At 38.4% G+C, this 21,815-nt stretch overlaps 1 long non-coding RNA gene across 1 annotated transcript in view; it reads left to right on the top strand.

Annotated features, from left to right (window-relative positions):
• The window catches only part of LOC136792802 (uncharacterized), a 255,454-nt gene extending 238,056 nt beyond the window's left edge, over positions 1-17,398 (top strand). The window contains exon 4 of the long non-coding RNA XR_010837240.1: positions 15,948-17,398. This is a non-coding gene — a long non-coding RNA (uncharacterized lncRNA). The remainder of the gene's footprint in view (positions 1-15,947) is intronic.
• The last annotated feature ends 4,417 nt before the right edge of the window (positions 17,399-21,815 follow it).

Genomic DNA, 21,815 nt, shown 5'->3' with positions numbered 1-21,815 from the left:
TATACCCAGTAATTTCAATTACTGGTAATAGTAATCATAGTAGTTTCCTATGGCTGCTGTAACAAATGATCATAAAATAGTGGCTTAAAATGACACAAATTTATTACCTTACAGTTCTAGAAGTCAGAAGTCCAAAACCAGTCTCACTGGGCTATGTATGTTGTCAGCAGGCTCTAAAGGAGAATCTGTTTTCTTGCCTTTCCCAGCTTCTACTGGCCACCTGCATTCCTTGGCTCATAGGCCCTTCCTCCATCTCTAAAGCCAGCAGCACTGCATCTGCAGATTCCCTTTCTCTTACACCTGTTCCTGTCATCACAGTGATTTCTGTCCCTAACCTTCCTGGGTCCCTCTAATCAGGACCCTTGTGATTGCATTAGGTCTACAAAAGAATCCAGAATATCACCCCATTTCAAGATACTTAATTGCATCTACAAAGTCCATTTGTCATGTAAAGTAACACTTTACAGGTTTCAGGGTTAGGAATGGACATCTTTGGGGGTTATTATTCAGCTTACTATAGTAATTGACAACATCATCAAAAATATTCATTCTGAAGTTACCTAGTGTATCAATTGTATCAATTCCTTTAGAAGATATGATGAAACTAAACATAATGACATTTTGACATACAATTTAATCCTAATAAGATTTTCCATTTAGGAGGAAGTGTGTGTGTGTGTGTGTGTGTGTGTGTGTGTGTGTGTGTGTGTGAAGGAAGTTGCAGGATTTCAAAGCTGATCTGCACTTTTACTTTGATACTGAGAGAATACAAATATCAGCAGTTGAAAAATATAGACATAGGGATCATGGTGTGAACAAACCATCACATTCCCAGTCCTCAGTGTTTTGAGGAAAGGGGTATACTTTGGGTAATTGTAGGACACCAGCTGGTAGAATGTTTCAAATGACGTCTTTAATTTTTTTTTTTTTTTTTTCGGTTTTCTTAAACATCTGGTCTCTTCTAGTAGACTTGTATGTTGAAGAATTTTAATTTTCTTTTGAGTTCTGAAGTAATCACTCCTGTCATACTTTTTCAGTTTCTATTTGATTTCCCAGCGAAATTTCAAGATTATTTTAAACCCCGGTGCTAGATTTCGACTCTCTAATGTAGTAGGGTAAGAAAGTATTGATTACATTTCCCCATGTTAACCATTTCACAGTATCTTATTGAACAGAACAAGATTTACCCTAGGAGACTGACCTATATCATGGTTTGAGAAATTTGCTATTTTAACATCTGCATCCTGGCATCCCACTCTATAAGGACATGTACTTATTGTTCTCCAAGGAAAAATATATTCATCTGCTTGTTTTTACTTATATTCTGCTTTGTTCTAAAACACTTTAAAAAGAGTTGATTTTCCCTTTGAAAATATGTGTCTGGATCAACTTAATTTGATGTAAAAAAATCTCAATGGCACTTTTATAGTTTCTCCTTGAAACCCTCCAACTCAGAAGTGAGAAAAGCTTCCAGGACTCTTCAGAGCCACATTTTGGACTCCAGTGTCTACAAACTGTATCAGATGGTAGACCAGAGTTGGCACTCCAACAATAGCTAATATAGTGGAGTGCTCTCCTGGATACCTGCCTAGGACAGTGTGGACTTCCACCACTGCCCTGGTGGAAGTCCACACTGGTCTGTCCAGCTGATCCTAGCACTCTTAGAGCCGGAGAGGGAGAGGCATTTGGCTTGATGGGTGCCAATGCCCCCATCTGGGAAGAACCTGTTCAGTCAAGTGCTAGGAGGTTGACACCCATGCTGGGGCTGAGGGACCCCACATGGCTCAGGTGACAACTTCAGCCTCATATTGAAGTACTTTACAGGTACTGTTTTGGTTAATCTCAAAACATCCATACAAAGCAGGCATCATAGTTATGCCCATTTTATAAATCGTGACTCTGAAGTTGATCTGAAAGTATTCTCTCCATCCTCTCATTTCCCTTGGTACTTTTTCTGTTCTCAATTTAAGGTATTCTCTAAAAACAAGAGTTTGGGGGTCCATCAGAGTTCAAATCCTAGGTTGAACCCTTACTAGCTGAGTCCCCTAGAGCAAATTACTTAACTTCCCCATGCCTCAGTTTCCCTGAAGGTAAAATAAAAGGAGTAGCAGTGCCTTTCTCAAAGGGTTATCATAAGATCACCTGAGATCAGGCCTGGAAATTATTTAGAACAATGCCTGGCACATAGTAGATATTAACTAAATCTCAATCTTAGTTTTATTATGTTTTTCACCTTATTATTTGTACTACAGTATTTTGTATGTGATTTTTTTTTTCTCCTGTTAGAAAGTAAGCTCTTAGAAGAAAAGGATGCTGCTTTATTCATCGTGAATCCCTTGGAGTACCTAACACAAAACAGGCCTTCAATATTTATTCAATTGGTGATTTACTTATTTATTCACATTACAAAACACCGTTGCTAAAAACAAAAACAAACAAAAACACCGTTGCTCTTCCTATTAAATTTACTAGTATCAGAAGAGGTCCAAACTTGTCTTCGTACAGCAGAGAAACCAAATTAAATGGTGTGGTATCATCTGTTAGAATAAATAGGAACACTGCTCTGAGTATCGGTGGCTGGCATGGACACATTCTATGGGAGGAAGGGACTGTTTATCTGGTGACCTGGGTGACATGCTTTTATTGGCTCCTGCCATTGCTGGTAACACTTTCCTTGCATAGTGAACTCTCACTAATTATATCCAGAGAACATTTTTCCTTAGCTGCTATTTAATTAATTTATATGGAACGCCATTAAAAAAAAAAATCTGTCCTAAGCAAAAAAAAAAAAGATTTGGGGAAAACTGCAAAGTAATTAAAGCCTTGTTGAAATAGCTTGGTGCTAGAGGCAGAAAACTTGGAAAATATTCAGATATACAGATTGCCACATCTGAATGGTATACATCCAAAGAGTCCATGCAAATTAACTGGTCGATCAAGTTACTGCCAGTTGTTTCTAAGGTCAAGAGACACTTGAGTATTTGAAAGGAATTAAATCCAATGCTCATCTGTGCCCAAAAAATGTTGACCCAAATAACTGGTTCAATAAATCTTAGTGTGAGGACTTTTGAAATATCTCATTTGCTTTGTACACTGGAATGAGATCAAAATGCGGTAATTCATTTACCACATTTGAAAAGAGTGGTGCTCTGAAAACTGTTATTGCAGACTTCATATGTAAAGCAGTATTATTATTACGAGAAGAAATCAGCCCATAAACCCTAACAATGATTAAATTGGTATTAGGGACATGTTATTTAAACTCATCAGGAATAACTAGACAATTTATAACCTTGTAACCTGTGATTCTGTGATCACTTGTACTCATAATAACAGCAGTAGTTATCATTTGTTTAATACTATATTCAGGGTCCTTTGTATTTCATATCTCACGATTCATTGCATTTCGAAGAATTTTGATTTCCATTTTATAAGTCGAAAACTGGAAGTTAAGAGATGTTAAGTGGCTTACCCAGGATCACACAACTCGTAAAAGGCCTGAGTCTCTTAGACATTCAAACCCATGTCTGGTTGACTCTAGACCCCGCTCTTGACTTTCAACTGTACCACTTCCTGTTTCCACACTGCGTCCCACAGAGATCCCTGCTCCACTGGACTTCTCATGCCGAGTCTTGGCCCTCTGTATTTCTTATACACTCTCCTTACTTTCAGTACTTTACAATGTGAGTATTTAAGGGAATCAAAGTGACCTGAAATATCTGACTTATTAAAATGCATGATACGGCGTGATGATACAAGTTCTCCAAAACTCAATAATACCTGTGTTGTTACACTCAAAGGGGATGTGGAAACCAAGAGCTCTCTGCTCTCACAGTACCTGATCCTCAATGGTTGGTGGAAAAGCAACATTGATGTCCTAACTATGACACCTGAATGTCTCCTCCTTCTTCTCAAAATAAATGGCCCCTCCTTCTTCTCAAAAGAAATCAATAAGTACTGCCATATTTGTTATTTTTCATAAAACACAGATATCTAATTTTAGTACACAAAAGGGTTCTAAAGATCATGAATAACCTTGTTAATTTTCAAGATGAGGTCCAGAAAAGCTGTAACATATCCAAGGTCATATAGACATCACACAGGTGTATCCCTATGCACCTGCATCAAGCAAGCACAGTTCCATTATGATTTCCATTCCTTCACATATTCCTTTATTCACCGGTTCTGTAAATACTTCGTGAGCATTGGTGATGTGCCATGCACTCTGTAAAGTTCTGAAGAGTCACTGTCTCTCTCCTTAAAACTTTAGAGCCCAGGGAATGGATACTGACAAGAAAACAGACAAAATCAAATCTGGGTGATAAGTGGTAAGCAGGGAGGTATACTTCCAGCAAGTGGGTAACTCTGATGACAGCAGATGTCTTCTGCAGGAAGGGCTAATTTTGAGCTAGGGGCAGCATCCTAGTATTCGTGAATGCAATAGGTCCCTTCGGTGAGTCGGCCTTCTCAGGTTTCACAGCGCTCAAAAGTGAGAGTGAGACTCTCACTATGGACTGTATAAGTTATCTTCACTGCAGCTAGTATCCCCTCCTTGGTACCTTTTTCCAGGATGGATGTACTGCTACATTTGCTCTACCCCTAGATATATTCTCTTCCCTCCAGAAGGCTGAATCTCACCCACTGCATCATCTGAACTCCCTTCTCCCTGGCTTCCGATTTAGTTTAGTGAAAGGGAATATTGCCCAGAAATCAGAGTGTGGGAAGAGAAGGGGTTCGGAGTATTACCCACCCCCTGCCACCTGCCACTCTCACCCAACTTTGGCACATGTGTCCCTCTTTGAGCAGCATCTGCTGTGCAAACCTTCCTCCACAGCTCTGGCTCCTACTGGACTCCAGGAGCACTTTTTCTTCCCACTGTCCCAGCCTTATGTTGGCAATGGTTTCCCAGGGTTAGTCTATAGCACCTCCACATCTGTTTCCCCCTTAATCGTGCCCATACCTCTGTAGCTAGTCCTTCACTAAAGCCTCTATTTTCTGCTGGCATTCTGACTCATACAGTGACTCAACAGCATTAACTCTACTTTCTGTTATATTTTGAGGCATGGGAACATGCAACGTGAAGCAGGGCTGGGAAGGTAGGGGACCAGGCAATGGGAAGTGAATGTGTGTGATGCCTTTTTCTTTCTCCTCAACAGATTAAATGTGAATTGTTATCAAACATACATTTCTTGAATCACTCCCATTTTATAGATTTCCCTTCTTTCTTTATTCTACTGTACATCCGTGTATACCCTTGTTTCCTAAAAGAGTTTCCTATGGGTCCTTCTTCTTTCCAGCTTTTCTTCCCATGTGGGAGTCTAAGCCCTGAGCTTTCCCCTCCACTGTCTTGTGACTCTTCTCTGCTTTCATCATTGCTTCATGTGCACTTCAAGTCTCTTTTTGTTGTTGTTGTTACTATAGTTTTCTCTAAATAAGTTAACAATTTTTTATTATTATTATTACTATTCTATTATTATTAAAGCAGTATATCTCAAACTGGGTTCTCCCTAAGAATGCTGAATACATTTCTCAGGGATCAGAAATTTTCCTAAAAAATTTAAAATTGGGGTTTTTACTTCATTTATACTCTAAAAAACTACAATGTAAAATTAACCAGGGTCATCTGGATGTGTAAGTTAGGACTGCCTGATTTAGCATTTGACTGCATTAGCATTAGCATTTGATTTGATTACTGCAAAGAAAACAAATAACATTTTCATTCCAATACTGGCAGTGGAGTTTGTATTAGACTCACCCTCTGGCTGATAACAATTATAAACTCTGGACAAAATATAACAAAGGAAGTACTTGAAAGCAGTGGTAAGAAACCCAAAGTAGAACTGGAGGACATACAATCCTTGAGAAAAGAGAAGCATGGTAGGTGAGTTCCACATTTAGCTGGCTTATGTATAAAGGCACTGCGCAGTGTGCAGTGCTTGAAAAAATGGGAATTAAGAAAAAAGTAGTCCCATTGGGCTATGGAGACTAAGGCTGGAATCAGGGCCTTCAGAAAGGCTGGAAATAGAAGAAGAAAAGCCTAGAAAGAAGATATCCATAGATGGAGTTCCCTCAAAATCTGCATACAATTCCCCTGAAATCCTTGGCTGACTCCTAAACTGTGCATGTACAAGGTAAGATTGTAGGGAACTCAGCAGAAATCAGCAGCTGGGAGTTTAAAAATCTAAACAGGTATTATAGCAGCTACCTGAGGTGGGAAGATAGAGATTGGAGCTCAGGTTCTGCCAAATTGAAAGGAAGGATAAATAAAAAAAGACTACGTCTAAGCACGTTATAGTCAAATTGCTGAAAACCGAAAAGGAAGACTAATTCTTGAAAGAGTCCAGAGGAAAAAGACACATTACATAGGGGAATAATAATGAGAGATGGCTGATATCACAAATAGTAGAAGCCAGAAGATAACAGAATAACATTTTAAAGTATGAAAAGAAAGAAAATTCTATGTTAACATAGAATTCTATATCCAAAAAAGAAAAAAAATCTTTCAAGAGGAAGGCAATGAAAAAAGATTTTCAGGCAAATAAAACCTGAGGAAATTTGTCACCAACAGATCAACCCTACAAGAAAGGCAAAAGCAAGTTCTTCAAGTGAAAGGGAATAATGCCGAATGCAAACCAAATTAACAGCACATTGAAACGATCATACACCATGACCAAGTGGAATTTATCCCTGAGATGCGAGGATATTCAACATACACAAATCAGTCAATGTGATACCCCACATTAACAGAAAAAAAGGCAAAAATCACATGATCATATCAATAGATGCAGAGAGTGTTTGATAAAATTCAATACCCTTTCATAATAAAAAATTCCCACCTAATTAGGGATAGAAAAAATGACTTCAACACAATAAAGCCATATATGAAAAGCCCACATCTAATATCCATACTCAATGGTAAAAAACTGAATATTTAGATTATGTCTCTATAAACCTGAATTTTTAATAGTTATTATGAAAAATGGTTTGTGTAGAAAGGAGAGATGATCTATGTCTCTAATGTAACAAAAGGTGAGAGTACAACCCATGCCTAGATTTATGTGCTCCTATGTCTACCATGCGTGCCTGCATTCAAGAAAGTTACCCACATTTCCATTCTTTCACATTTTCTGTTATATATTTATATTGTCCATATGTTAATAAAGTAGTAAAATATTGATAAATATTTTGCTATTAATCACCAAATACTAATTGAAAACTTAACACGTGCTAGCCCCTATATTAGACTCTGCTCCGGGTATTGAAGAAACAACTTCTAAGAGTCTTTTGCAAAGTCACCAGCCTGATGATTGAGAGCTAATCCTAGACCTTATTAGTAAAGTTGCTCATGTGAAGATGAGGGGTGGCAAGAAGATAACAATTATGGAAATTAAGCTATGTAAAGAGAATGAGGGGAGGGTGGGGGCAGGGAAGTTGACTGGAGAAATGCCACTGAAATAGAACTTGAAATCCTACAACAGAGCTGTCAGTTATCTACACTTAGGACAAGACAGGGTGGTATAGGTGTCATAGGATTAGATAATGCTGTTTACGTGAGACTTTATAGGGCTATAAAATTGAGTCACCAGGCCCCAAGTACTAACTTGGGGACACACATATTTAAGATATGGTCATTGTCACTTAGACGTTGCAACCAGAGATGGTGAGCTCTGACGCAGCCAATCATCTGTTCAAGCAAGTCTCCAGCCTGTCAGCCAGAATGTTTTTTCTGTTGTTGTTATTTGCTGTTGACAATATACCTAGATTCCCTTCTGTTACAGAAAATGATGCCCAGAGTAGAGCATTCTTTCACATGCCTGAAGTCTGCATTAAGTCACCAAATAATAGATGTTACAGTTTGTTTGTTTGTTTTTAAATTCCAAACAAAGGTTTCAGTACTCCAGATCCAACAGCAGCTACTGGTTAGAGAGGCCTTGAATTTAGAAAAGTGGTACCTGGGGTTTTAAATACATTTTCACCATTTGAAACAGCAGGAGTTCGACAACACAACGCCCACTCTGAAAAATGAAGCCTGGAATGGAGTCTATGTTTCCCCTGCATGGAAACCAAACTATTAGTATAGAATTATGAAATGCCTTGGGGACATGACTAATATGAATGGATCTATATATACAGGTAAATTCTATTTTAATATTATGCCTATGGGGAAAATCACTTTAAGAATGCCAAGTGATTGTCATTCAAGCAGGCAAATGGAAATTATGTTCTATTCTTCATAAAGCTGACAAGAGAGAATGCTTCTCTGAGCTACAGGATACGAATAAAAGCAGGACTAGGACTGGCTGTGATTCCAGACTTGCCTATCTTTTGAGAGACCAACAGTGCTGGCGCTCAGAGTTTAAAAATTAGATCTGAGAAATGGCATACACATGAATAAATCAGCATATCTTAATGTCTCAGAATTCGCTGCTTTGAACCCCATTTTCTTCTTGAAAAAAAATTAAAATAAAACATAGATCATTTACATGTGCAGGCCCTAAATGTTGTGATTATTCATTCAAATCTAAGAGACGTCTCTTGTGAAATATTAATGTTTGGCAATAATGGAGAGAATTATGTCTGTTTAATAGGCTCTAAGCAGTGCTATAAGCTATTGGGTTGGCCGAAAAGTTCGTTTGGTTAGTGAATACGTTGTTCAATAAAATTCTTGGTGAAAGTGAAAAATGTGTCTTTTATTTTTATTTAAAACTGAATGAACTTTATGAGCAACCCAATACATTGAATAGGTGGTTTTGATTAGGGTGATAATAGTGAGCTTACTATTTTATAGACGAAAATGAAAAGCCAAACAAGTTAGCCAACATGATGGCTATTATTTCTAAACCGGTAAACATCTAGATTTTTCCCATGATATCATGAAAATGTGGATAACTGCCACTTCTTTCCATGCTCATGACTTTTCTCATACAAGTTTTCTCAGAAAGTTTAATGCTGTAATTGACAACCAGCTCATCTCTAAGAGAAAATAAGCAGATCAATACAAATTGCTGTAAGTGTTCTGAGCCCTTCAGAAAGACTTGCTCTTAGTATGTAAATACTGTGTGTTTACAAAAGCAATTTCAAAAATGAGAACATAAATAGGCAAAGTTCACTTTGCTTCGACCAATTTATAAGTCTTAAAGTCAGATTTTATTAAATCATAATTCAAGCCCTTTGACTTATTAATTTGACTATGTTGACAGAGGCAACATTTCATTCATGTGTGAAAATTGTTGGTGGATTATAATGGACTGAAGCACCAGAGTATACTGTTCATTAACTTTTACAATTATATTGCCACAGACAACCCAAGACATTAAGCTGATGTGTTTTACTTGGATTTGTATCCCTTACAGAGAACTAAATGCTAATAGCCCATGTCAGAAATCTATTCCTATATCACACCATTAGCCTAGCCTAATTCCACCCACTGAGGAGAAAGGGAATGATTCGGAATCCCTTGCCACATAAAAATAAAGAGAACAGGCTCCAAAGCATGGAATCATACCATAGATATCTTTGTTTTTGCTTGCCCACCCTACCTTCATTTGATGGCGGCACTTCATCTTCCCTTTAAGGAAACAGTCTGCTTCACCATTGCTCAGTTGTGGTGAGCATTGCCCTCTGAGGAATGCGCCATTAAGACCTGCATAAGCCCCAGGGCCTGATTGTACTCTCCTTGGTATGCATCCTGGACTTTATGGTATGAACAGTAAAAAAGGAGATGGCCTTTGGCCATCTCGCTCCAGGGACCTGCTCAGATAATGAGAGTCCCTGGTTGTTCCCTAAAGCTAGGAAAAGCAACCCTGGAGGGGAAATTGGGGCCTTTGTGGAACAAGCAATAAACCCGCTGATGCAGATAAGGTGGCTACGAAGCCCAGATGAAAGACTAGTTCTATAGAACAGTGTTTATACAAAGTTTCTGCTTTACAATGACTATGCAAAGTCCCTGCTTTACAATGACTATGCAAAGTCCCTGCTTTACAATGACTATGCAAAGTCCCTGCTTTAGGGGTATATATATATGGCTATGCTTTGCTATTAAATTTGCCTTGCAACCATCAGTTGTTTGTGCCCTTCTGATCCCATACCTTGGTGCTTTCTGTTCCCTACCCCCTCTCGTCGATTGTTGCTGCACTTGGAGGACCCGCCGCGGCTGGCGGCACTCAGTCTGGATGGAATTGAGGATTAAAGAGCCCCTTCCCCTACCTGCCCTGGGTATGTGACCTAAGCTGAGTCAATGAGCCTCTGTTTCCCGGGAACAAAATAATTGAGAAAAGTGTTCTTGGTATATCTGGTTATTTAGCCTTTTCTTGGGTTCTCATAGTCATTCCATTTCCTCTTAAGAAAGCTTTATATTATATTTAAATTAATTGGATCTGTTTCTGCTGCTTACAGCCAAAGAATCTACACATAAAACCATAGATCTCTATTGTTGGCAGGGACCTTAACTGAAAAACAAAAATTGTAGGAAGCCCAAGGAACCATGGAAACACAGAAAAGATGGTGTAAGAGGAATGCACAAGCCACAGATATCAGGCTGGGTTGCTACACGGTCCTTAAAAATAGCAAAGGAGAGCAGGAGGGATGGTGTAGCAACATGCACATTGCCAACAGGAGTCAAGAAACTGGAGTCCAACCCACTTATTTCACAGATAAGGACATGAAAGCTCAGAGAGAAGTTATTTACTGAAAGCCTTAGAGCCAGCAGTAGAACCAAGGTGTCCTGAATTCCAATTCCAATTTGTTGTATTTGTGTCATATTCCAACTTCCTACAAATTCTGCTTTCACTCTTTTTAGGCTTTTGATGTACTAAATTTATGGCTGCTTCCAGAATTAGACTACATACTCTCAGTAATCAAATCTATTTTCCAAAAGCTGAGTCTACAGCTGAACATGAGTTGTAATACTCCTCCCTCTGACTTGCACTTTCCAGCCCTCTGAGCTAGGCATCTGTTCATTCTCAATGTTTAGTTCAATTTTTTTCTTCTTCAGATTTTATCCATTTTATCTATATTTGTCCCAAAGGAAATGATTGATGTTGGCAAAATTAACCTGGCCTTCAGGCTGAGGAAGTTAGGCCCATGACCCATAGAGTCAGACTTACCAGCAGAGAAGATAGGGATAAAACAAATTAGACAAGATCCTGGATGTTCATTCTAGTTTGATAGCTGAATTGAAAATCGAATCTAACCAGAGTCAACAAGTACTGTGGAGTATCTGCAACGTTCCCAGCACTATTCTACGTTTTCTGAGAACTAGCAAAACAAAAACTTTTCTTCAAAGCAAGGAAAACTTTTTATAAGAAATGGGCTACGTAAATCATATGTGATACATCACAGTGCTGTATTCTCTCTGAGAAAGTACCTTTGTGATCCCTTGGTCATAAAATCTCACCCATAAAATGAAGACGATTAAAAATCAAAGTTGCCTAGACTCCAATGCATATGAATTCCCATTATGGAGCTGATAAAACACCTAGAGCCAAAGAGAAGTCATGAAAGCTACAGGTGTAATTTGCTTCAAAGAAGTTCAAAGGCACTAGAGATAATCAGTTTCATGGGCCCTTCGATGGCCATGGTGAATTTTAGTCCAACAGTGGGGACATAAGTACTTTTGTCCAGCCTGCCAAGTACCCATTGCTCTCCAAGCAGAGTCACGAAACTGAAGGAAGATCACTCCTATAGTAAATTCATCCTCTTTGCCGAACTGCAGACATGTAATTTTGGCAGGGATAAAAGCCAGTAGGGCAGAAGGCAACAAAAGTTAGTGGGGAAAAAAACCCCACATCATGTCGAATCGATTTTCATGTTTGTTAGATGCGTGATCTTGGAAAAATTATTTAATTTCCACCTCTATAAAAGTATGAGATCGATTGCTAGTAGTATGGAGAACTAAATATAATGAAGACCCTTGAAATTAAAATGTAGGATAAAATATTTATCTGAAAAATTTTAAAAAGGAGAGGGTGTGGAGAAAAGGGGACCCTCCTACACTGTTAGTGGGAATGTAAATTGGTGCAGCCACTGTGGAGAATAGTACGGGGGTTCCTTAAGAAGCTAAAAATAGAGCTACCATATGATCCAGCAATCCCACTCCTGGGCATATATCTGGAGAAAAACATGGTTTGAAAGGATACATGCACCCTAATGTTCATTGCAGCACTGTTTACCATAACCAAGACATGGAAGCAACATAAATGTCCACTGACAGATGAATAAAGATGATTCGGTACATATATACAATGAAATATTACTCAGCCATTAAAAAGAATGAAATAATGCCATCTGCAGCAAAATGGATGGACCTGAAGATTATCACACTAAGTGAAGTAAGACAGAAAAAGACAAATCTCATATAATATTGCTTATATGCAGAATCTTAAAAAATGATACAAATGAATTTATTTACAAAACAGAAACAGACTCACAGACTTAGAAAATGAACTTATGATTACCAGGGGAAAAGGGTGGTGGGGAGGGATAGATTGGGAATTTGGGATTGACATGTACTCACTGCTATACTTAAAATAGAAAACCAACAAGGACATACTGTATAGCACAAAGAACTCTGCTCAATACTCTGTAATAACCTAAATGGGAAAAGAATTTGAAAAAGAGTAGATACATGGATATGTATAACTGAACCACTGCTGTACACCTGAAACTAACACAACATTGTTAATCAACTATACTCCAATATAAAATAAAAAATTTAATAAAAACAGTACATTGTGCTATTTACTAAGTGAAAAATCTTCTGAGGCAGAAAACCAAGTGCATGTATCTTTTTGAATTATAGTTTTCAGATTACGGTTTTCATTGCAGTACTATTTACAATAGCCAAGACATGGAATCAACCTAAATGTCCATCGACAGATGAACAAAGAAAATGTGATACATATATACAATAGACTATTACCCAGACATAATAAAGAATGAAACAGGGCTTCCTTGGTGGTGCAGTGGTTGGGAGTCTGCCTACCGATGCAGGGGATATGGGTTCGTGCCCCGGTCCAGGAAGATCCCACATGCCGCAGAGCAACTAAGCCCGTGTGCCACAACTACTGAGCCTCTACTCTAGAGCCTGCAAGCCACACCTACAGAGCTCGCGTGCCACAACTACTGAAGCCAGTGCACCTAGAGCCTGTGCTCTGCAACAAGAGAAGCCACCACAATGAGAAGCACGTGCACTGCAACAAAGAGTAGCCCCAGCTCACTGCAACTAGAGAAAGCCCGCCTGCAGCAATGAAGACCCAACACAACCAAAAATAAACCAAAAAAAAAAAAAAAAAAAGACTGCATTGTCCTTATTCTGAGCCATAAAATGCCTTTACAAAGTTTCAAAACTTGATATCCTACAAAAAGGGACAAAAATATCTGTAATTTAAAATTAATTTACCATGGTTAAATTTTAAATATACTTCCAAATAATTCATGTAGAGGTTGTCCTTATACCCAACTTTGCCTAGAATTATCCTGGTTGTATCTATTGTCTTCATATAATTCATGATAGTGCATTCTTTCACTTCCATATATGTCCTAATTTAGACAATAGGGTATATGATCATCAAACTGAGGGCTCAAGAAAAAATTTATAATGTTTTAAATACTTAGAACTAAACAATAAAGATCTATTTACATATAGAAAATTGTGAGATGCAATACAAGTGGTAATTAGAGGGACAATTATGGCCTAAAATTCTTATACTAGAAACAGAGAAAAGTTTACATTAATTGGCAGAAATACCACACCTAGGTATATCCTCCAGGCAGTGTACTTGCTATTGAAATTTTAAAAGGGACAATTCTGGGTTTTTAAAATTTTATTTATTTAAGGTATGCAACTTGATAATTTGATACATATATACATAGTGAAATAGTCACCACAATCAAGCTAATTGGCATATCTATCATCTCACATAGTTTCCATTATTTATTTCTTTTTCTGTGATTAACACTCAGGATCTACCCTCCTAGCAGATTTCACATCTACAGCAGAGTGTTGTTACCTATAGTCACCATTTTATGTGTTACATCTCCACGATTCATTTGTATTGCATAACTGAAACTTTTTACCCTTTAAACAACATCTCTCCCATTTCCTAATAACCCCAGCGCCTGGTAATTGCCATTCTACTCTCTGTTTCTATGTCTCTGACTATTTTAGATTCCACACATATATGGGATCATGCATGAGATTTGTCTGTCTGTGTCTGGCTTATTTTGTTTAGCACAGTGTCTTCCAGATCCATCTATGTTGTTGCAAATAGCAGGATTTCCTTCTTATTTAAGGATGAATAATATTCCATTGTATGTACACACCACATTTTCTTTATCTATTTATCTATCTGTGAGCATACAAGTTGTTTCTATATCTTGGCTCTGGTAAATAATGCTGCAATGTAGCTTTCTCTTTGAGATCCTGATTTCAATTCCTATGGATAAATACCCAGAAGTGAGAATGCTGAGTCATATTGTAGTTCTATTTTTAATATTTTAAAAAACTTCCATACTGTTTTCCATAACGGCTATACCAATTTATATCCACCAACGATGTATAAGGGTTGCCTTTTCTCTACATCCTTGCCAACACTTGTTATCTTTATTTTATTTTTTTCTCTTTTTTTTTTTTTTTTTGCGGTACGCGGGCCTCTCACTGTTGTGGCCTCTCCCGTTGCGGAGCACAGGCTCCGGATGCACAGGCTCAGCGGCCACGGCTCACGGGCCCAGCTGCTCCGCAGTATGTGGGATCTTCCCGGACCGGGGCACGAACCCGCGTCCCCTGCATCGGCAGGCGGACTCTCAACCACTGCGCCACCAGGGAAGCCCTATTTTATTTTTTTAATAATAGACATCCTAACCTGTGCTGAGGTGATATGTCATTGTGGTTTTGAAGTGCATTTCCCAGATGATTTATGATGTTGAGCACGTTTTCATATACCATTCTCTCAGGTAAGAGACAGTGCATTCACTGTTCCAGGAAAACCAGACAGAACAATTAAAACAGACTTAAAAAACATAAGATGATTTTTTCAGACAGCAGGAAAAGATACAAAAATTCAAAGGAGAAAAAACAGGAAATTTTCAGACTTCTCCACAGCAACTTTTAAAGCCAGAAAAGTGGATCAAGTTTTCTACACTATTGAAGAAATGTGGCATTCAATGATTTATTCATAGTCCTATCCTTCAACAGACATTCTCAAGCCTGCAAAACTTGGGATATACAACACTTGAAATATTTTTGAAAATAACTACTTGATCATAACGCTGGTTGACCAAGAGAAAACCAATAATAAAAAACTCAGGAATGAAGCAGAAACAATTAAAAGAATGAGAAAAAACAACTCTGGAAATTATGGTTACAAAACAGAATATATACCTTAAAAATAAAAATAATAGCCTAACAAATAAATATTGGACAGGAGGAGGAAGACATGGAGTACAGAATGGAAAAATGCTAATTTCATCATTTTTATAATAATCAGTTGATAATTACTTAAGTTGGTATTATAATGGCATTAATGTTTTCCAGTTGTTTATTCTGCAAGTATTTATTGAGGATCTACTACATGCCAGGCAGTATACTGTTTTAGGGACTGTTTAGGGGATCGAGTAGTAAATAAGACAAGTTCCTCACCAGTATAAAACTCACATTCCAGAGGAGTTAAAAATACACAAGTATACTCACCTGACTTGTAAAAACAAACTTTTTATTATAGAATAGTCCTATATTTACAAAATAATTACAATGATAGTACAGAGAGTTTCCTATACCCCAAACAGGGTCCCCTATTATTAACATCTGACAGCTGCATGGTACATATTTCACAATCAATGAAACAAAATTGATATATTATTTACTGAAATTCATAATTTAGTTCATACTTTGTACAGATTTTCCTAGTTTATAACCTAATGTCCTTTTTCTGTCTTTTGATCCCATCCAGGTACCACATGACATCTATTCCTAATGTGTCCTGAGGCTTCTCTAGGCTGTGACAGTTTCTCAGACTTTCCTTGTTTTGGAAGACTTTGACAATTTGGGGGAGTACTGGTCAGACATTTAACAGCATGTTCCTCACTTGGGATCTGTTCAGAGGTTTCTTTGTTTATATTTCAAGATTTGACTGGATTTATGAGTTTGGAGGAGGAAGGACATAGAGGTAAAGTGACATTCTCATCATATTATAGCAAGTGTACATACTCTCAAGACATCTTATCACTGTTGATATTTTCATGGATCACCTGGCTGAGGTACTACTGTCAGGTTTCCACTGTAAAGTTAGTCTTTTTTCCCTATCTGTGCTGTACTCTTTAGAAGGAAGTCACTACGTACAACCCACACTTAAGGAGGGAGAGTTATAGTTTGCCTCCACAAGGGCAGATTACCAACATAAACTATTTGGAATTCTTCTGCATGAGAGATTTATCTTTTATGCCCCATTTTACTTTTTTATTCATTCATTTATATCAGTTTGAACCCATGGATATTAATTTTATACTTTGGATTTTAATCCAATACCACTTTATTCTGTTGCTCAAATTGTTCTAGCTTTGGCCATTGGGAGGTCTTTGTCTCTGTGACATACTCTCACTGCACGATGTGTGGTATGTGTGCGTGTGAACATCTTTAGTACTTCCTTACTTTCTGGTACTACATTCCAGTATTCCAGGCTCATCTATATTTCCCTACCCATTCCTAGATTCAAAGATACAGTCGTATCTTCAAGAAGTCCTTATTTTGTTTTTATTTGCAATGAATGGTATTAGAAACCAAGATCTGAGTGCTAGATGTGCCTGTTGTCCCCAGAGTATCATTGCTTCTAGGCTTTCTTCCTGACATAGCAAGGAAATATATGTGTTTATATTAACCTGTGTATATGCACATGTCGATAAATATTTTATGTGTAAGCATCTGTATCTAGATTAAGCTACACATGAGTTCATACTGTCTCCAACTCTAATCTATTACTATGTTGATCTTCCTAACTTCTTCCCCTTCTTAGCTATAATTTCCACTCCAATAGTGAGACATCTGGTTCCTACCATAACCATCCATGTGCTTAATTGTTCAATTCCAGTGTATACACAGAGTGGTTTTTAAATTGTTAACCTATACCGCCATGTACCACAACTTTACAGAGGCCAGTGCTTATGTACAGTTCGTTTTGCCCTTAGTTATTCAGAGTACCTTCATTTCCAAAGCTAATTAGTTCAAGCCCACTTCCCTCACCCTCTTCGGTGAATTGTTTCATCCATGTGTAATAGAGTTAGATGCTATGCTCATATTTTGTATTTCATCCTGAGATCCCTGAACCTCCTAAATGCTTTTTTAAAAAAATTTCTACACGTTAAGGTTCACTCTTGGTGCAATAAAGTCCTTTGGGTTTTGACCAATATGTAGTGTCGTATATTTATCATTACAGTGTCATATGGAATAGTATCACCCCCTAAAAATATCCCCTGAGCTTCACCTATTCATCTCTCCCTCCCAACCTTGAACTCCTGGCAACTACTGCCCTGTTTACTGTCTCTAGTTTTTCCTTTTTACAGAATCATACGATTGGAATTATTCAATATGTAGCCTTTTGAGATTGGCTTATTTCACTTAACAATATGCATTTAAAATTAACCCATGTCTTTGTCTGGTGTGATAGCTCTTTTTAAAAATCACTGAATAGTACACTACTAAGTAGCTGTACTGCAGTTTCTTTATCTACACACCTATTTAAAGACGTCTTGGTTGCTCCTAGTTTTTAATGACATGAATAAATCTACTATAAACATTCATATGCAGGTTTTTGTGTAGAGATAAAATTTCAAGTCATTTGGGTAGGAGGTCAGTTGTCAAATCATATGGTAAGATACTACAGATAAAACTAAATTACCAACTTTCAAGGCTTATTATCAAGCACGTAAAGCAACAGTTAAATACTGTGGTGAGAACTAAACGTAAGCATGCTGTGGAGACACTGAAGAAGGGTAAACATATTTACTCCATTAAAATCATCAACTGTGGGGGCTTCCCTGGTGGCACAGTTGTTAAGAATCCACTTGCCAATGCAGGGGACATGGGTTTGAGCCTTGGTCCAGGAAGATCCCACATGCCGCAGAGCAACTAAGCCTGTGCGCCACAACTACTGAGCCTGCACGCCAAAACTACTGAGCCCACGTGCCTAGAGCCTGTGCTCCACAAGAGAAGCCACCTCAATGAGAAGCCCACGCACCGCAACGAAGAGCAGCCCCCGCTCGATGCAACTAAAGAAAGCCCGCGCGCAGCAATGAAGACCCAACACAGCCAATCAATCAATCAATCAATCAATATCATTCTTAAATTTTTTTTTTAAAAATCATCACCTGTGTGTGGTATTTGATATAAAAAGGAGGAAGGAAGGGCCAAAGTTGTATAAGAAAATTGTTAAAATTTACTTATCTCTGGAATTCCACAGAGGGCTGAAAATCTAAATATGGATGAAATTAACATTTGACAAGGGCAGAACAAACAAGAAAATTAAATTTAAGTGATGAAGTTTAGCACTATGCCTGAGATACTAATTAAAATTGAATGTGGGTGTATATATATGTATTTTATTTCTCTATATATTCAAATTAGCTACTTGAAATGATAAAATGTTTAATGCTATATTAATTTCAGTTTCCTATAGTATGATTTTCATTTTATTTTCTGTTTTTTAAGAAATATCATCCAATTATTTGAACAATTGTTTAAGTTCTGTCTTGTATCTTTTTGAAGCTTAAACAATTGCACGTTGTAAGTGATTTTCGAATACACACCCAGGCCCTGTGTTGGTGCATCTGGCTTGCTGCCTGAGTAGACTCATGGACTGGAAATGCAGTACAAGGTTGGAAATACTCTGAAGAAAGTACAAAAGAACAAACAGTAAAAAGGGATGGCCTAGTGAAGGTTCAACAGTGCAATGATTAAAGCAAACGTTCTAGACCTAGCCAGAGCGTCTGAATTGGCAGTGCAGTACTGTAAAAATAACAGTTTTGGAGTTAGACAAATCTTAGTTCGAAATCTGCTCTGCCACTGTGTAATCTTGGGCAAAGGACCCTGAGTTTCACCTGTAAAGTGAGGTTGATAATCAGAGTATACATATATATAAAATACAGACACGTGCCAAGTATTGTACTTGAATTCGCTTTTATTAATCCTAATATCAGCCCAACAAATACATGCTGCTATTTTCCTAATTATGTAGACAAGGACCACGAGCTGTAGAAAAAGGTTGAGAGACTTAGCTACAAATATAAACCTGGGAGGTAGTTGCATGAGTGTCTGGACAATGCTCAACCGGCCCCAGAGCTTGTTGTGTTTTCTCACTAATCTGAACTCGCCTCATGACCTGAAGAATTCCAAAGGCTTTGAACAAACTTGGTGGTGTTCCCCACACATATTATGGGTCTTCCTGTCATCCCAAAGACTGATGAGATATATTCCTGCTGGCTTCACCCAAGATAAAGGTATAGAGACTCCTGCTCTATCCGTTTCTCCTCTCCTCATGCCCCATCCTTTCCCATGACACGTTTCCCAGTAATGCAGTTACTTTTCCCACCAGGACAGGGGTGTTTATTACCTTTCCGCAGCAGCTACATTTCCAGCCAGAGAATAGCATTAAAACAAGGAACAAGTGAAAAGAGATTAGGATACGTTCAAGAACCAGATCAGCGTTGCAACTCTAAGACAGGAGGGAGCAATATGTTATCAGCAGTAGGTACTGGTAAATGGTACTGGAGAGACACAAAATCCCTACGATAATATAGATGCGGTCACCTAAGATATTCTTCAGAGGGTAATGAGTCAGTGACTGAAGTGGCCATCTCAATACAACTAGCGTTCTAAGAGAATACCATGTGGTATGAATGAGATCAACAGACTTGAGTACTCAAGATGAGAGTTACAGACCAGACAGAGGTTGAAACACATGCTTGCCTAAAAGTTTTCACACATTTCTGGCAAAGAGGAATTGGAAGTTTGTAACACCTCACATACTTATACTAGATTGTTGTATATAATTATACTCAAATTAACTGTATGTTTTTCTCATTCTGTTGATTGGATTTTCTTAGTCACAAATGCATAGAAGCTGACACTGCTTGAGGATCTCCTTTATTTCAGATAGCGCCATTCTTTTTCTCACTTAATTTTTTCAAAATTCCTCACAGTAAGCCTTATTAGATGAGTATTTAGCTACAAAGTAAAAGAGAAGCATCTGAACTCAAGCACGGTCTACATCAAATATCTGGTTCTTTCTACTACCTCTTGCCGTTGCTCTTATTTTTTGTAAACTTATTTTTCGTAGCGTTTATCAAACGTTGGATACCAACAAGGACCTACTGTAAAAAAATACTAATAAATTTTTTTTAAAATGTAAAGAAAGAATTTTTCAGGTATTATTATTATAAATATCTAGGCTGGATGTGCCCCAATTAACCACTGAAATAAAAATTCCAGTGCGCAGAGTAGGTGATGCAGGGAAGGTATGCCTCTTCTAAAAGATTAATTCCAGAATTAGTTTCTATTGCAAAGGTCTCTGTCCATCTCTCTAAATTTATCCCGCACTTCCCCTACATAAATATTCTGCTGCAGTTTGACTATCCACATAACATTCCCTAAATATTTTTAATCTAATCTATACTTTTGCTCATGCTTTTCCCTTTATCCACAATGCTTTTTCCTGCATTCTTCTTGTTCATCTCTTACAGAGAAGTCCTCGTCTGACACTCCCTGACACAGTGATTTTGTACCGAGGAAAATGTTTATCTGCATTGCCCACATGCAGAAAATATGTCCCTTTCATTGGTATTACCTTTTTTTTTTTTTTTTTTTGCTGTACGCGGCCCTCTCACTGTTGTGGCCTCTCCCGTTGCGGAGCACAGGCTCCGGACGCGCAGGCTCAGCCGCCATGGCTCACGGGCCCAGCTGCTCCGCGACATGTGAGATCTTCCCGGACCGGGGCACGAACCCGCCTCCCCTGCATCGGCAGGCGGACTCTCAACCACTGCGCCACCAGGGAAGCCTGGTATTGCCCTTTTTTATATGCATGCCCTGGGCTCCCCATAGACTGTCCATCTGTGAAGGGTAGTCTTATATTTCTTGTTTTTCCAATATATTCTTGGTGACTGGCTCTCAACAAGCCTTCAATGAATGTCAGAGGTTGATGACAGTGAGGGATGGTTCTAATAATGATGGTGACCATGACAGTTATGTTGATTCATTTCTTAAGAACTGATCTGTCGGGCTTCCCTGGTGGCGCAGTGGTTGAGAATCCGCCTGCCGATGCAGGGGACACGGGTTCGTGCCCCGGTCTGGGAACATCCCACATGCCGCGGAGCGGCTGGGCCCGTGAGCCATGGCGGCTGAGCCTGCGCGTCCGGAGCCTGTGCTCCGCAACGGGAGAGGCCACAACAGTGAGAGGCCCGCGTACCGCAAAAAAAAAAAAAAAAAAAAAAAAAAAAAGAACTGATCTGTCCACATAATCAGATGATACAGATAAAAAAAATGATAAGGGTAACATTGAATACGTATTAGATGTTAACCACTGTTCTTATTCATTTGTTTCCTAAACCCCATGAGTGCCATTATTCTTCTCATTTTAATGGGTATTCAGAGGCAGAGGAACTTTTCCAAGGTCACACACAGTAAGTAGCAGAGCCAGAGGTCTCGTTTCTCTGTCCCCCAAATCCCTGCTTTTCAACATCGTGCTGAAGTACGAGAGCTGAAAAGCCTGCAAGAGAAAACCAGCTGGGTGCATCAGGGCCCAGCCCAGATGTGATGGACCAACAACTGCTAC

Source organism: Kogia breviceps, chromosome 16 (assembly GCF_026419965.1).
Source record: "Kogia breviceps isolate mKogBre1 chromosome 16, mKogBre1 haplotype 1, whole genome shotgun sequence".
Taxonomy (NCBI): Eukaryota; Metazoa; Chordata; class Mammalia; order Artiodactyla; family Physeteridae; genus Kogia; species Kogia breviceps.
Note: the sequence above shows the minus strand (reverse complement) of the source record. Positions and strands in the feature narration are given on the sequence as shown.